We start from the raw sequence: 15,400 nt of genomic DNA on the forward strand, positions 1-15,400 counted from the left end.
GCCAGTTCGGAAAACAAAAACACAAAACAAAACATGCTTTAAACAGTTTGTTGAAGTCATGTGACGGAGTAATATTAAGTAAAAATTGACCCTTCTATAAGTGCCAACATTGAAGTCTTAAAGGAGAAGTCCGGACGATTTTGAAAAAAATTAACCCAAATCTACATAAATAAAGGACCATAATGACTAAGTTTCATTGAAAAAGACCCTCCCAACTCGCCACAATCGATTTTTAGCATCACTAATTTTGAATCGTAACCGTTCGATTTCTGTACGTCGGCGAGAAAGATCACGTGACAGCGTGACGTATCATCCTCACATTGCTTTTTGCTTGGAGCGTCAGCTGGCTCGGGGGAGCCCTGCTTGAGCAACGGTGATACGGGCCAAGCAAGCGGTAGTAGCGTACCGCTCAACAGTCTCTGACCACACAGCGGATGCACGCGGCATGATCTATTGCTTCATTAAAAAAATGCCGATGTGTCAAGTGTTAGGGTGCTGTCAATACTTCAACTTTACTAGTAAGTCTTCAAATTGAAGAAATATTTCGATTTTAAATTGATATTTATCCACGATACTACCTTATCATGATCCTGAATGCTACAACACGCAGCCCCATTACGCTGTGTGTATTGGGCTGCTGGTCGTAGTTACCGGCGCGGCGCGGCGGCGGTACCAAGCTGGCGCTGGCGTTTCTTCCGCGGTTCAAGTTACATGTATACTGTCGTATTTTATCACCGTCAGACACACTTTTCAACAGTCTCGGACAACAAAAGAGGCAATAATTCTGACATTGACAGACTGATTTCAGATTGTTCACACTCAGAAGTCGAAAAAACGATCGCGGATTGTGATAGCACTTGGCAGCAGCAGACGTAAATGTATGCCTGAACAGCCCGACAACAGCTAATGCATTGTAAGTGATGGGGTGGACACTAATAAGTACGGCAGTATTATAATACATACATATTTCAATTTAAACGAAAATGTTATAGCATTGCAACTATTTTACATTAATCTTTGAAGATTTTATGTAGATATATAACGAAGATTATTTGAATAAAGGAATACAGCGTTTGGCAACAGCACTCCCAGAGACTCCAACTCTCCCGTTTTCGACGGGAGATCTCCCGCCGAAAACCCATTTTTGCAAAATCTCCCGTTCTCCCGTTTGAGATTTAATTTCTCCCGCCCTGGCTCTTTGTCTCCCGTTGGAAAGGATTTCTTACATATTTCTATCGTATGTTGAAAAAATAAGCCTTAGATAGCACCAGAGAGCATCTAGAACCCTGGGAATTTCGCGCTTCGCACACATCAACTTTGAGTCTCCCGTTTGCTAGGGGTTTCAGGCGGGAGAATCTCCAGATCAGAATGTACTTTGGGTTGGAGTCTCTGCACTCCTAAATCGGTGTACGGTCTCCTGCAGCAGCGCCGACAAGGCACACCTATGCAGCTCAGGCATGCAGATACCGCCCGCAGTCAGCAGTGCAATGGGAGATCGATGCGTATACGGTAGCTGGGCTTCTCTCGCGGTGCTCTCAGCTGAGGAAACTGCGCCTGATACGTCACGCGCAATGCATCCTGGGACAGATAGTACGAAGGGCTGCTCGCGACGGATTCGAACATGAAGAATTACCTTATTTAAAAAAAAAAAAATCATAGTAAATGTATCTGATGGTCTTTTCTCGTCGGGAAAAGGGTAATAGGTTCATGAAATATTGTTCTTTACACACGAAACGGCTGATAATCGTCCGGACTTCCCCTTTAAAGTAACTGGTTGACGCATAGGATCAGCATTTCAACCGGACAAAAGAAGTCAAAGTCCCATTGGTTGGCGTAACTACTTCGACAATACGTCTTCTACAAAATATTTTCTCATTTTTCCGAATGTAGAATGAGTCCGAATTTATCTTCTTCGATTCTGACTACGACCCCTCCCTCTTCCTTGTCCCCGTCCTCGTCCCCGTCCTCGTCCCCGTCCTCGTTCCCGTCCTCGTCCCCTTCCTCTCTCCTGTTGTATTTCCTGTCTTCGTTTTCTCTCACTCTCTTTCTTTTCGTCCTCGCATGCTGGGCAGATGTTTGACTTGCACTCGCTGCTCCTCAGTGCATGGCCCACGGGACACTGCCTCCAGGCATCCAAATGACTTGACATCTGCTCGGAAGAGTCACCTAGCACCATGCCTAGAGAACGGTAAGTTGACCGAACGAACCCATTCCTCCGGTATAGCTTAGTCAAACGCTCATCAGCTGATCTCCACTGTTTGTTCCCTAACCGAGTCGCAGATGTCAAAATGGATACGAGTTTCTCCATTTCAGAAGTGTCCTTTATTTCTTCGATAAGAAGCAACAGGAACTCTTTGAGCATGATTTGCCTTTTCAGTTCAGTCTCCGTATCCTGGATCTCCTGCTCGGTTAGCTCGACAGTGTCTCTGGTTAGAAAATCCTCAACCTCATCGACACTGGTTTGAAGCGCCTCCACCAACATTCCAACAGTTTCGACATCCTTTACCTCGTTGCATGCCATGTAATTTCGGAACTTGCGAATGTATGAACCGCTGCACGACTGTACGCGACTGATCATTTTAACGCGGAGACAGATGCCTTTTCTATGATCGGGGAGGTGAGACATCGCCCCCTTGCTATGATCTGATGTCACGTGTTCAATGTCTTTCGCCCATCCCAGTAAAAGTGATGACTTTTTAGTTAGACCATGGAGGTGTCTCTCCTCCCTGATGGTTAGAGGCTGACGGGTCAGGCTGTCGATCTTCCTTGTTGTTTGAGCCATCTCATTCTCGAGGTCCTCTTGGGATTTCTCAACAGCGCAACGTAGACTCTTTCGATAGGTGTGAAGGAGGGAGCCGTATCGCCTACTGACCCGTATCAGTTGGCCGCATCTCGGACAAGAAGGTACCTTCAATGAACATATAAACACAATTTCAGCTTCTTTTTTGCAAATATTTTACGTACTCTGCATATTATTTTCGATATCAAAATATCTTTTGCAGTATTATGCTATGAAGAAAATCTTTGCATATTCTCGAATGACGCGGTATACACCCGTCAAACTCTATATGATTTGAGGATATCCTATTCAATTCAAGACACACTGTCCTTTAGTTTCGTGAAACACTTCGGAACAGTTTATCCAAGGCTGTCGGTTGAAAGAAAAAAAAATCGTTTGATAAAGCGATGGTAGTAGTAAATGTCAGTGAATTCTAAGGAGAGAATGCCAAAGGAAAGTGTAAATCTATCATATGAGTAATATTCCTGACATAACGCCAGATGAATCCGATTCGAACGAGCTGCACATTTTTCTCTATAAAGATTACTCCATTCTAATGACTTATTAGACTGATAAGAACTCATTTTCCAGCGTGAACAGAGCGACGCAATTTCAAAGTTTGGAAACTAGCGTTACTTCAGTATAGATAGAATATTGATTAAATGATTAATTAATTAATCATCTCGTCCCATGTCCCCCTCTATGTGTTCTCCTCACAACAAACGTTGTAACTGCACATGATCTTCGTTGTGTTTATGGCCCGCATTTAACTCTTCACGATTCCCTTTCGTCGATAATTTCAACAAGTTTATCATTTCAAAACGAGGAAATTGGGAAGCACCTGATTATACATGTAGTCATGATTAGAGTGATAAATATACCATGGTTACGTAGCGGTCTTATCAGATAGATTGATACAAGTTTTTACCACTATCTTCTTGAACTGTGTCAATGCGGTTGCTGTCTTTTCTTTCTGATATCCAAGTTTTTTATCCAGTTCCTTCACCTCGAAGACATGACCGCAGTCCTCAAGCTTGATGTATCTTTTCATAAAAGCAAAATTGTGATGGCAAATCATTATGGCAATTATTATTTAGACACCGACATGATGAAGAATCGATGGTAAGCACTATCTAATCCTACATCTAATTTCATAAACTAAAATGAGACTTATTTATTGATGTTGAATTGGAACAAAGGTTTATGCAGTGATAATAATCCTGATTATGGTTATAGGCCTAATGACAAAATGCCCTAGTAACTTTCTGTCACAGATATGAGTTTCCTAGACATCAATTAAATTGCATATATATATATATATATATACATTTGATTATACTGACAAATACACCATGATTTCAACGCTGTTAAGAATCAACTTTGAAAAAGTTTATACACGTTAAGTCAGTTCACAATTAATCGCATCTTTCACCGAGGTTGTGAATATTCCGTGTACGATAATTCTCATTCGATTGCACGTTTAAAAGAAATTATTGCTGAAATTGGTGACTGCGTCGTGCTCCTGACGATTACGTCTGGGGCAAATTGCGACAAAATAACAGGATTTAGGACTTCTTACAAGGTCTAGGGTAATTTTCCAATGGGCAATTACCCCGGACCCTTCCCCTGACCCTAACCCTAATCCTAACCCTGAACCAAATTCTAACCTAACCCAAACTCTTTACCCTAAACCTAACCCTAACTCTAATTTTTTCTCTAACCAGCATTTAGTCGGGGACGGGGGAGGGGGAGGTGATTGCCTTGATACGCTAACAAGGTATACATAAATGTTTACCTTGATACACTCGGGTCTTCGGTTCCGAAAAAGGGTTGCTCCAGCTCGGTTTTGTCACAGACTCTACATGGCGTCGGGCAAATCTCTCCACAGAGACCGATGCAGGGATGTCCGCATATTTTCCTCTTCTTAGGACAGGGTTCGTCACACGGTGGTCTATCACATGGTTCGAAACATAGCTTAGAGCAACTGAAGTGTGGACAGTTCCACTTGCACCGCTTCAAACAGAGCTCACAAGGTATACTGCAAGGATAACGGCATTGGTCATGACGGCATTTCTGTGGACACCTCTGTTGACACGACGAGCATGGCGTCCCACACTTTTGTGTACATTTGTGTCCACAAATCAGCATCTTCTTACAATGTTCTGTGCAAGGCAAATGGAAACGTCCTCGATTACACTCACCACATGTACCTTTGCAAGAATGCCCACATAGCAATGTTGCGTCACACTTTACGTAACATGCACTGGGTTTGTCAGAGCATTTGACCGTCACTCTGTGCTTACATGGCCAGTCATCTCGGGTTATCATTTCTCCACACTCTTCCGTGCAGGGCTTTCCGCATTTACCTCGACATTTATGACCACATGCAAGTAGTTTCTGGCATTCTGAGGTACACAGCACTTTCTTTGGATCCTTAAAACATTTCACCATTTCAGAGTGACCACACGGAAGTATCTTCAATACGAGCTGCTGACATTGACTCTTATCGCAACATTTTGCTTCCATCTTGTGCCCACACGAGAGAGTCTTCCTCGTTAGAACTTCACACACGATACAGTTAATATCTTTGTGGCATGGAAACATCTGCTTGTGTCTACATGAAAGGGTTCGCTCTATTTCTTGAAAACATTTTATTTTGCTGGGATCCTTGTGACACTCCTCATAGCAAGTGTGACCACAATCCAATGTCTTTTTCACGATTTCCTCGCACTTGCCTTGCTGACAGCACTTTCCCTTTTTTGTGTGGCCACATCCGAGCCGCCGAGTGACGACGATGTCACACGACAAATGAAGATAATCAGGACTTTCGTGGCAAGGGAGGATGCGCTTGTGAGAACATCGTAGAGTCTTTTCTACAGGCTCATTACACTTGATATCAGATATTCTCTGTCCACATGGCGCTTGGCATGAGTGCAAGCAAGGCAGTAGTTTCTCGATAATCACAGAGCAGCTAGTGGCACAAGGCTGGGAGCACACGTTCGGGCAAGTGTGATTGTTAGTGCAGATGGCTTTGAGACACCGTACCTCACATTTGTACAAAACATGATCTCTATCAGTAAGGTGACAAAGCTGTCGGCACACATGTCCACATTCTAGCCTAGCTTCACATGGCTGGGTACAGCTTCCATTTGGGACTCTTTCAAAGTCCTTTGCTGTTTTTTTCTTGGTCAGGGTGGTTTGCACATTTCAACTGCAATGACTCCCCGATGCTGTTGGTTTTCTTCAGAGTCTCCACAATCTCTTTCCACAAGTCATTGTGCTCAGCGAACATGGTGAAGTTACCAATGCAGAACATGCCTTTCCTCGCTCTTGACAAGGAGACACACAGCCGATTTGAGATTCTCAGAAAGCCAATCTTACCATCGTGGTTACTCCTGACGAATGAAACGAGAATTATGTCATTCTCTTCTCCTTGGTAATTATCAATGGAAGTCACCTTCACTCCTTGAAACTTATCGCGCGTCATTCTTTGTTTGAAGTGAGGAAGCTGCCCTGTGTAGGGTGTGAGGATGGTGATCTGATGTGTCTTGTATCCCTGCTGTATGAAATAATAACACAGAGCAACCAGGAATTTTGCTTCATGCAAATTGGAATGACTTTGAATGTCCTCATTACATTCCTGTTTCTGTGCGTGATCAATGAAGAACATATTTTTGGTTACACCTCGGATGTTCTCAAATTTCTTCACAGAGTCATGATCATCGAGGACATCGTAAAAGTGTTTCCTCATGACGTCCGCAATCTGAGGGGGCATTCGATGTTGAAGCTGTAGCTGTGTGTACGGGAATCCGTTATTGATCAGTCGTTCAAACAGGGAAATGTCCAGATGATATTTCTTTGCCAGCATGTAGACGTTTGGCTTGGGTCTGAGTTGTTGATGGTCACCGATAAGAATGAGCTGTTGGCAAGAAGAATGGAGGGCAGTTGTGATGTGAGCCTCGAGTACTTCAGCAGCTTCCTCAACAACCACAATCTTTGGTCCCACTCTTTGAAGTACTTGTTGTTTGTTAGCAGCCCCAGTTGTCGTCATGCCGATGATGGTAGCGTCTCGGAGCACTTGCACCTTCTCTATGTCCTTGGCTTCTTCTAGTTGTAAACACAGTTGCTTATACTTGTTTTCATAGACAGGCAGACGAATATGAAGATCTTCGATGTACTCGCTAAGCCATTCGTGATACAGTGCCCATCGTTGATTTGGGGACATTTGCCACACATCTAGAATTTCGTTAATGGCAGTTGACTCAATTCTATCTGTTCCAAGCAGCTTTTGGGAAATGTACCTCTTGAGTTGACTTTTTGTTTGGGAGAGATCGAGACCTAGAAATGGGAGGTCGTCCTTTTCGCCATCCATTTCTGTCTCAAAGTCTTCTTCAATCATTCGTTCTGCCTCTGTGGGGTCCCTTTCCTGCTCACCATCTATTGAATTGCCGTCGGCTTCTGTCATTTCTTCCGCTACCTCCTCCTCTTCTTCATTTACCTGCTCTGTATCTAGCGAATTGTTGCTGGCTTCCGTCATTTCTTCCGCTACCTCCTGATCTTCTTCTTTGGCCTGCTCAGTATCTTGAGAACTGTTGTTGGCTACTGTCGTTTCTTCCGTATCTTCAAATACCTCCTCCCCTTCTTCATTTACCTCTCGTGTTTCTAGTCCTTGCGTCCAGTCGGAGTACCTTTGACACTCACAGAGAAGCCATTCCACCATCCACGATTCAACCGTCTTCAACTTGCAAAGTCTGAGGAGACTATTGTAATGCGTCCATGACATATAGTGACAAAGTTCAGACTCGTTGACGATCCCCGCTTTAGCTCCAGCCAGTCGCGCCTGCATGCGCTCCACGATATTCTTTGCAGTACGAACTTCCTTTCTGAGATGCCTTACTCTTCGATCAATATAGTTTTCCTGGTTTCCATCAGGGTCAGGTCTTCTGCTACCACGAAGTAGTTCATGAAGATTGAATTTCTCGAGTGCTTTGCTTTTACTTCGACCACCAACTCTTACAATACCGACTTCAAGAAACTTTAGAATACCTTCAAGGAATTGATCAAGGGCATGATTTGTATAGCATACCAAGAGAATGGGTCCAGGATCTTCTAGAGTACACCATAAATGCCTATTCCGAACAAGGATTTCAACGATCTTGAGACCGACATACGTCTTGCCTGTTCCTGGCGGGCCCTGAATAACGGATAGTTCGTTGGTGAGTGCTGTCTTCACTGCCTCAAGTTGTGATGGATCAAGTTTGACATCACCGCCATTCGGCCAAGAATCATCATTCGTGACTTCAATTGCTTGCTCAAAATCTCGCTGCCGTCCAAGTTTCAAGCGATTACTTCGTTTGTTATGAAACAGTGGGGATATGTCCATTTTCTTGTACTCAGTGTGCTCTGGTAATTCATCACACTTTGTCCCCAGATAGAGTGGCACGTCTGCATTTTCACGGAGGCCGAGGATGTATCTCGCAAGGGGCAAAGAACTGGATTGCATTCGCTGAAGTCCCTGCAAAACTGGATGATAAGCTCCAAAGAAAACAGCAGATTCTGCCATGACAAAAGTTCTTCCTAACAGACCGGAAGCGTCTCCTTGATCGACCAAACGAATAGCAACACGGCCGGCTTCCAGTTCCTTTACATCTCCGTTGGCCACTGTTGCATAGAAAAATGTCTGGAAGTCATCGCTGGAAAGGAGAACGAGAGACCCAAACATAAGCCTCTTAGCTGTTTCCCATCGAACTCCTGGTGGAGTCTTGAAGGACATAGAATGAGAGACACCGGAAGAATCACAAATAGGTCGAACAAATCTCACGTCTTCATATATTCGGATGTCATGAATTCTGGGTTTGCTGTTGGGGTGCTCTCTTTTGAAGGCAAAGTACTCTGAGAAGCCTACACGTAACGGATAGATGAAATCTTCCTTGAGGAGTCTAAACTGCACATCCAGATAGTGATATCCATCCGCGTAGACGCCTTTCCTGATATGAGGCCGAAGGAAGGGTTGATACCCGGCCTCAAGTTCTTCTGCGGTAGGGAAGATGCCTTGCTCACGAAAATTATCTGGAGGAGGATTCTTGAGGGCGCGATCCAATTGACGTCTTTTGTTCTGCTCCTTTTCGAGGGCATCGATTTGGTGTGATCAGTCAGTCTTGATAGACTCTAGATGCTTGTAGAGATCTGGCGATACTTCTTTGAATCCTTCCACGGCGTCTACCAGTAGAGTGAAGGGAACCTTGACATCTGTCACTCGACTCGGCAAACTCTGTAGCATTGTTTTGAACACGATGAAGACGTCGGTTAGGACAGTTTGTATTTCATCGACATATTCGTCTGCGAAACTTCTTAGTCTGATGAGATAGGTCGGGAGATGCAGCGTAAGCAGTTTTGAGTCAGAAACCAAGGTGAGTAGCATGCTGACTGTATGATCTGCGCCAATGGTTCCACAGATATATGCCAAACTTCGCCATATAAGCCTTTGCCTTTCCTCATCCATTGTGGGTTCATTGAAACTGGCTTCTACACATCCCTTGAGTGAACTAAGCTCCACCGCTGCCTCGGATGGATCTTTATGAAGAATGTCCTGTAGCAATCTAGAGCTTATTGGTCGAAAGTTACGATGCCGATTGTGTTGGCCCCCACTGGAATGGGTACTAGATGTAAATGTCAGTGGGAAACAAAGAAACATACACAGGTTTGTCATGCTGCATACTGTAATGTTTACTGACAATCCTCAAAAATAATATGCACTTTATAAATGGAAAAATTATATTGAATGAAGACGAGACTTAAATTTACGTTGATCTGCGATTTTTCTGGTTAAATTTCCAAAATGTATATATGTGAAATACTGCGAAACAAAATGGAACTTTAAAAAAAGTCAAATGCAAACAGCAAAGATAAGAAATAATACCATTGTTTAGCCGAAGCAATAGTCAGGTACAGATCCATTCTGCTTTTATCCAAAGCTATCAGTTACTACGTTAAAAGTTTTGCCGTTGTATTTTCTTCTTATCAGGCCTATCATTAGACACCCTTCCAATGAAATAAAGCGAAAGGAACGTATACGTGGTATGACCATCGCAAGCCTTTGTAATTCCTTTTTTTAAAAAGAAAGATTCACTTTCGGTTATGTTCAATATGAACAGTCAGGCACAGGCGCAGAAAACTGCGCCTCCCGCCAGGCGCAGAAAACTGCTACTTTGGGGTTATCCGCCCGAGCGCCGAGCAAGTGTGCCCGCTACAATCGATTCTCGTAGTTTCCGCGAACAGTCGGTTCCATTGATATCGTCTGTGTACCAGGCGCCCGTTACTGCTTTTTAATGATTTGCAGTGCACTAAGTACTGTATGCAAGACAAATTGCCAAAACACGATAGTATGTATGTGTATACTGCACTGTATCACCATAATTATATCGAAATACAGCATGCATCAGGCACATCCAGAGCCACACGCTCTCACCAACAAACACCATGCGTTGTATAGGTCTCTCCACACTGACCATAGCTCATTTATAAATCAAGAAATAGGCTAGTGAGATTGAGAACGAAGTAGGAGTCATTGGGATTACCTTGCTGTTACGATGTTACGCTGTTCTGCTTCCTTTGCAGAATCATCTGCAATTAACTCTGATAACTCATGTTTAACTATATGTGCTCTCTTGTATAACTCTGTCTCTCTGGAATCTAATCTAAAACTGCAATACCTATCGCATAGCCCCTGCCTCTGTGCTTTGCCCATGGTCAGTTCAAGACCAGGGAGGTACGAGGTAGGCCCCACAGAGAGCCTGGCCGCACTTTCACAACACTTTCCTTGTTTTAAACTGTTGCCCTTATATGTTTACTCAACAGAGATAAGAACCCAACCTGCCGGGGAGAGTACCACAGAGAAGAGAGAGGGGGAAAGAGATGATGCGTTGAGAGATGGAAGGTGGCTGTGCTGGGGGAGAGAAAGGGAAAGAAGCCACGAGAGGAGATGAGAGAGGAGAAGGGAGAGAGGAAGGTCTGATAGGAAGGAGTACATTTCTGTTACACTAGCCAACACCTGTTGCACAAGGCTAAAAAGAGGGCAAACCGGTGGTCATTCAAAAAACATTTACCTAATTATGTATTCCGACCAGAATTACGCCAGATGTCAAGGTTTTATTCCCCTAGAAATGATTATTATGCAAGATTAGGTATTTGGCTTACTACAGAGGAAATATCAGAAAAGTGTCAAGGTTAGAATTTTCGTACGAAATTAATATCGATTAGGTGTCTTCATCACCTAAATTTTCTCCATGCCTTTTACACTCCGAGCATCGCGTGGCATGATGGGTATTGTCATTATAATATTCATGATAGCAGAAATCGGCGCTTTTCGACAGGCGCAGTTTTCTGCGCCTGTGCCTGACTGATGAAAGCGAGGCAACATCCCAACTGAAATGTACCTGGAAGGATCATGTATTGCCCCATGGCCTCGTCGACCACTAGTCAAGTGTGATGCCCCTCTCCTGGAACCACCCGCACCTCCCTGTTCCACTTCGGGGTCCCGAAGGGGATCTGGATGGCGTCTTCTTCCTCGTTCTGTCTCTTCAAGAACCCTTCCACCTTGGCGTCTACCTTTTCTCTCTCTGCCACGCCTCCTATCATGACTGTCGTTTCGTGGACTTGCCATCACTGGATAATGAGGTTCAGATGTAAACATGATTTATCATAACGTCGGACATGACACCGAGCTCACCACTACATATTTCACGTAAGAAAATACTTACCTCTTCACTGAACATACTCTCTCTTTCTCTAAAAAAAGAAAAAAATCTAGTGAAAATGTTTATTTCCACTCAATTTGGAGTGACCTCAGGGATCACTTCAAGATTTTGGTGTGATTCCTAAAGGCACTCTCACATGAGTGAAAATGAACATTTTCACTCAAAATTCACTCCTATTTCACTCTAAATTCACTCTTTCCTGTTATTCACTCCTTCAAGATTGAATAACTTCACTTTGTTTATATGCAATTTTCATATTGTAAATTTTCGTCGGAAATGGAATAAAATGAAATAAAATGAAAGGAAGAGTGAACATTTTTACCCGATTTTTTAGAGAGTAATCATTCGTTTTATCATTGTCTATAACGTCTATAGCAGGCTATGCCCGGAATTGATAGGATCCTATATTCGTGAGGTAATTTTTTTTTGCCTGCCTAGTAATAGACTGGATTTATAAAGTATGTGATGAAGCTATTCCTATAAATTCACTTGAAATGATTGTGAATTTTTTCCTCCTTGAGACGACCATAATGACGTCCACAAACAGTGGCTGTCTGGAAAGCAAGATCGTCTTAAAGAAAAGAAAAGAAAAATCCCCAAATCATATGCATGTACGTGTGTGTGTGTGTGTGTGTGTGTGTCGGCTTGTATCCTGTATCTGCATGGGCGCGGATGTGTCTTAAATTCTACATAAGAAAATGGAAGATTCTAATACGTTGTATGCAAAGTGCATTCTTTTTACTTGTATACTATATGAAATATATTTTTTCACGTGCTGCATTATTTGACTTTTTAATCTGCAATGATACTTAATAATTTTGTCAATAACATACATGGGATAGGCAAAATCCTTCCTTTTATGAAGGAATTATGAAAGGGTTGCACTTCGCATCTTCATAAGCTACGGTGTATACATGGGTTGCAAGTTACCAAAAATGAGAAGAAAGAAAGAAAGAAAGAAACAAACAAACAAACAAACCAGAACTCATTTAAGTGCTGTACTATTATGCATGTCAGAATTCCAGAAGGGAAACTGGGCTCACAAATCCAAGGAGCCTGAAGTAATAAAACGGCATATTAAACTGAGTGAGTTTTTTTTTTTTTTTTTTTTTTTTTTTTTAAAGAGAAAACATCAATATTACCTGAATTGGTTTACAGGCAGTATAAAGTGGATGTTTATGTTGCACGCTTAAAATGTATAGGCCTACCTTAAGATATTAATCGGCATATACGCTAATGCACATGTTGCAAGTTCAAAGAAGACAAAACGAATATACAGCTGAATTAATACTGTACATGGGTTTCTTATTACATTACCCTAAAATGATCGACTGAAACAGCAAAATGAAATGACCTGTATCATATTTGGAAGTAAATAGATATGAATTGTCGAATGATAGCTGTGTGGCTTTGAATAGAAGGGATAACAATAAAGTACAATAATTTGTCTAATTGGATTAATAACGGGGGTAGCCATTTCGTCATGTCGAAAGTTTGATAGAAATTAGACTGCACATAGTTTACATACTTAATGTGTGGTTGGTTGACTGAACAAAAAGTAAGACTGAGCGCTTATATTATAGGTGAACATTAAAACTTTTAGTTTGAAGAGGCCAAACGGATTACCTCTCTACCGAGCATTCTACTTTTCCCCTTTAAACCCACTAAAGTGGACTCCCGTTATTTTATTATAACCGAACGAATAAACAGCAACAGAACATAGATCCGATAATTTTGCGATGTTGATTTTTATTTCCTTAAAACCGTGTTCGTTTTAACGGGAATGCACGGTCTTTCTCCACACGGGACATGGTGTATGTGTGTGTGTGTGTCTGTCTGTCTGTCTGTCTGTGAATCGTGTCATGTATTAAATGAAAAGCAGAGAATGGGGAAATAACGTCATACCGTTAACAGAAAAACGACTTCTCGCAACTGATAGCTCCTTTTGTTGTAGCGGGACACACCATCGAGTGGTGTGCTCTCTCCTGCTCTCTGTCCCTTTCATTATCTTTGAGCATCTTACTCTATAAGTGGAACTGGTACATAATAAATTTTATCTATCATTATAATTGTCCTTCAAAGGCTTGTGATAGTGGCCATGACAGTATAAGTGCATATACTCCCTCCTAACAAATAAAAAATAGATAAACTCACAGACAGAAACAAAGATTTTACTTACCAAGCAGAATCGATGCCTTCTAATGCAGATCATGCAGAGGATAATTTTACAGAGATCAGGAGATGACGCTCATTGAACGCACCGACATTGGCGACTTGTGCAACTGGCTGTATTTGAACATAATTTATTACATACCGAAATCATCGCTATTTCTGATATCTATATGATATCCGAATGCCTCGTACATCGATTTCCAAGTCCACTGCAGACTCTGCTATATTTACAGTTTTTACCCGGCACGTCGAAACGAACAAACATTGAACAATAAAATGTTCCGTTCCTTTCGGCAGGGGCCGCGAGCATAATGGTGGCCAATCAGCGGCGGAGCCTCGCGGCAAACCAGGCCCCAGATGATACAGTTTTCGCTGTGCAGAATATTGCAGCGTCAAACCAGCCTATATACCCTTTGTGACTGCTGGGGAATTCCAACTGCTTGAATATAGCACGAATTGACGTCAGCCACAAAATAAATATGATAAAAACATGAAACAACTGAAAACATGTCACGCGATCAGCAAATATCAGAAGACGATAATCGTTCAATTTTTTAGCATTAATAGTCGGGCCCGGCGGAAAACATAGAATGACTCCGTTGATCTAATTTGCCACGTGTTAATAGAAACTGTAGGCAATTTGGTAAAGACTCATTATCTGCTATAGATTGCTTCGATTGGTTTAATTCTTAGATGAATAATTTTGAGCTTATACAAACATGTTTAGTCAACATAACGATATGAAGAGTTTGTTCGCCAAAAAAACGATAAGTCCATATTTGCCAAATGGAGATATTTGCGATTAAAGGTCAAGAAAAATAAAAAGAATAATAAGAACATTTTTGCTTCTTTCGACCATAACCTCAAAAATGCACCTTTATATGTAGTGACCAATATATCATTTAAAAGGTATTATTTTGTACTTTATGACAGAGACTGTACTTCAAAATCTTCAAAAATGGATTTATCGGTTTTTGCAAACAAACTCTTGATATGATTCAACATGTCAGAATCGGAGCGGAGTGAAATTGCGCTTGTATGACAGATTTTACTGACCATCCCCCCCCCCCCGAAAAAAGAATGAAGGTAGGGTATGACCGCTTCGATTAATCTTAATCGTCCTTTTCATACTAAATTACGAACACATACAGACTCACACACACACACATACACACAATGATGTCAACCGTGACTAATGACATAAGAAATGAAGTACTAAAACGAACGGGATATGTAGGTAAAATAAATCATTTTCTTTCTCATTTCAAAACCAAAAGACGCTATAAGCTACAATCGACATTCAAACAAAAACAAATGCGATATACGTTAACTCCAATTTTATCAATGTTTATGTCCTTCTCATAGTTTTCATTCTGATTACAGTGCGGCAATGATTATTAGAAATAGCCTTGAACATTTAAAATGATTTCGCGCCACCTCTCTTTGTGGTTAAAGTCTCATTAACTTCCACCCCCCCCCCAAAAAAAAAGTTAAGAAAAAAACCAACAACAACAAACGAGAAAATGCTGCATTCTTTTAGCATTTCGAAACCTCGTAAAGAAGATGAGAAACATTCGTCTTTATCATCCCTATTACCCGCATTACGGGCCTGTTTTGTTTTCCATATGTGCATGCCACTCACAGAGTAATTGGTATTTTATTGTTGTCTACACATCTTGTTTCAACACTTTAC

The 15,400-nt window shown here is 41.9% G+C and overlaps 1 pseudogene; it reads right to left on the reverse strand.

Moving 5' to 3' along the window:
* Position 1: 1 nt before the first annotated feature.
* Positions 2 to 14,267, reverse strand: LOC139726195 (NFX1-type zinc finger-containing protein 1-like; annotated as a pseudogene).
* Positions 14,268 to 15,400: the final 1,133 nt, after the last annotated feature.

Source organism: Diadema antillarum, unplaced genomic scaffold (assembly GCF_040938485.1).
Source record: "Diadema antillarum isolate AM-2024a unplaced genomic scaffold, OU_Dant_1.0 seq00000081_RagTag, whole genome shotgun sequence".
Classification (NCBI taxonomy): Eukaryota; Metazoa; Echinodermata; class Echinoidea; order Diadematoida; family Diadematidae; genus Diadema; species Diadema antillarum.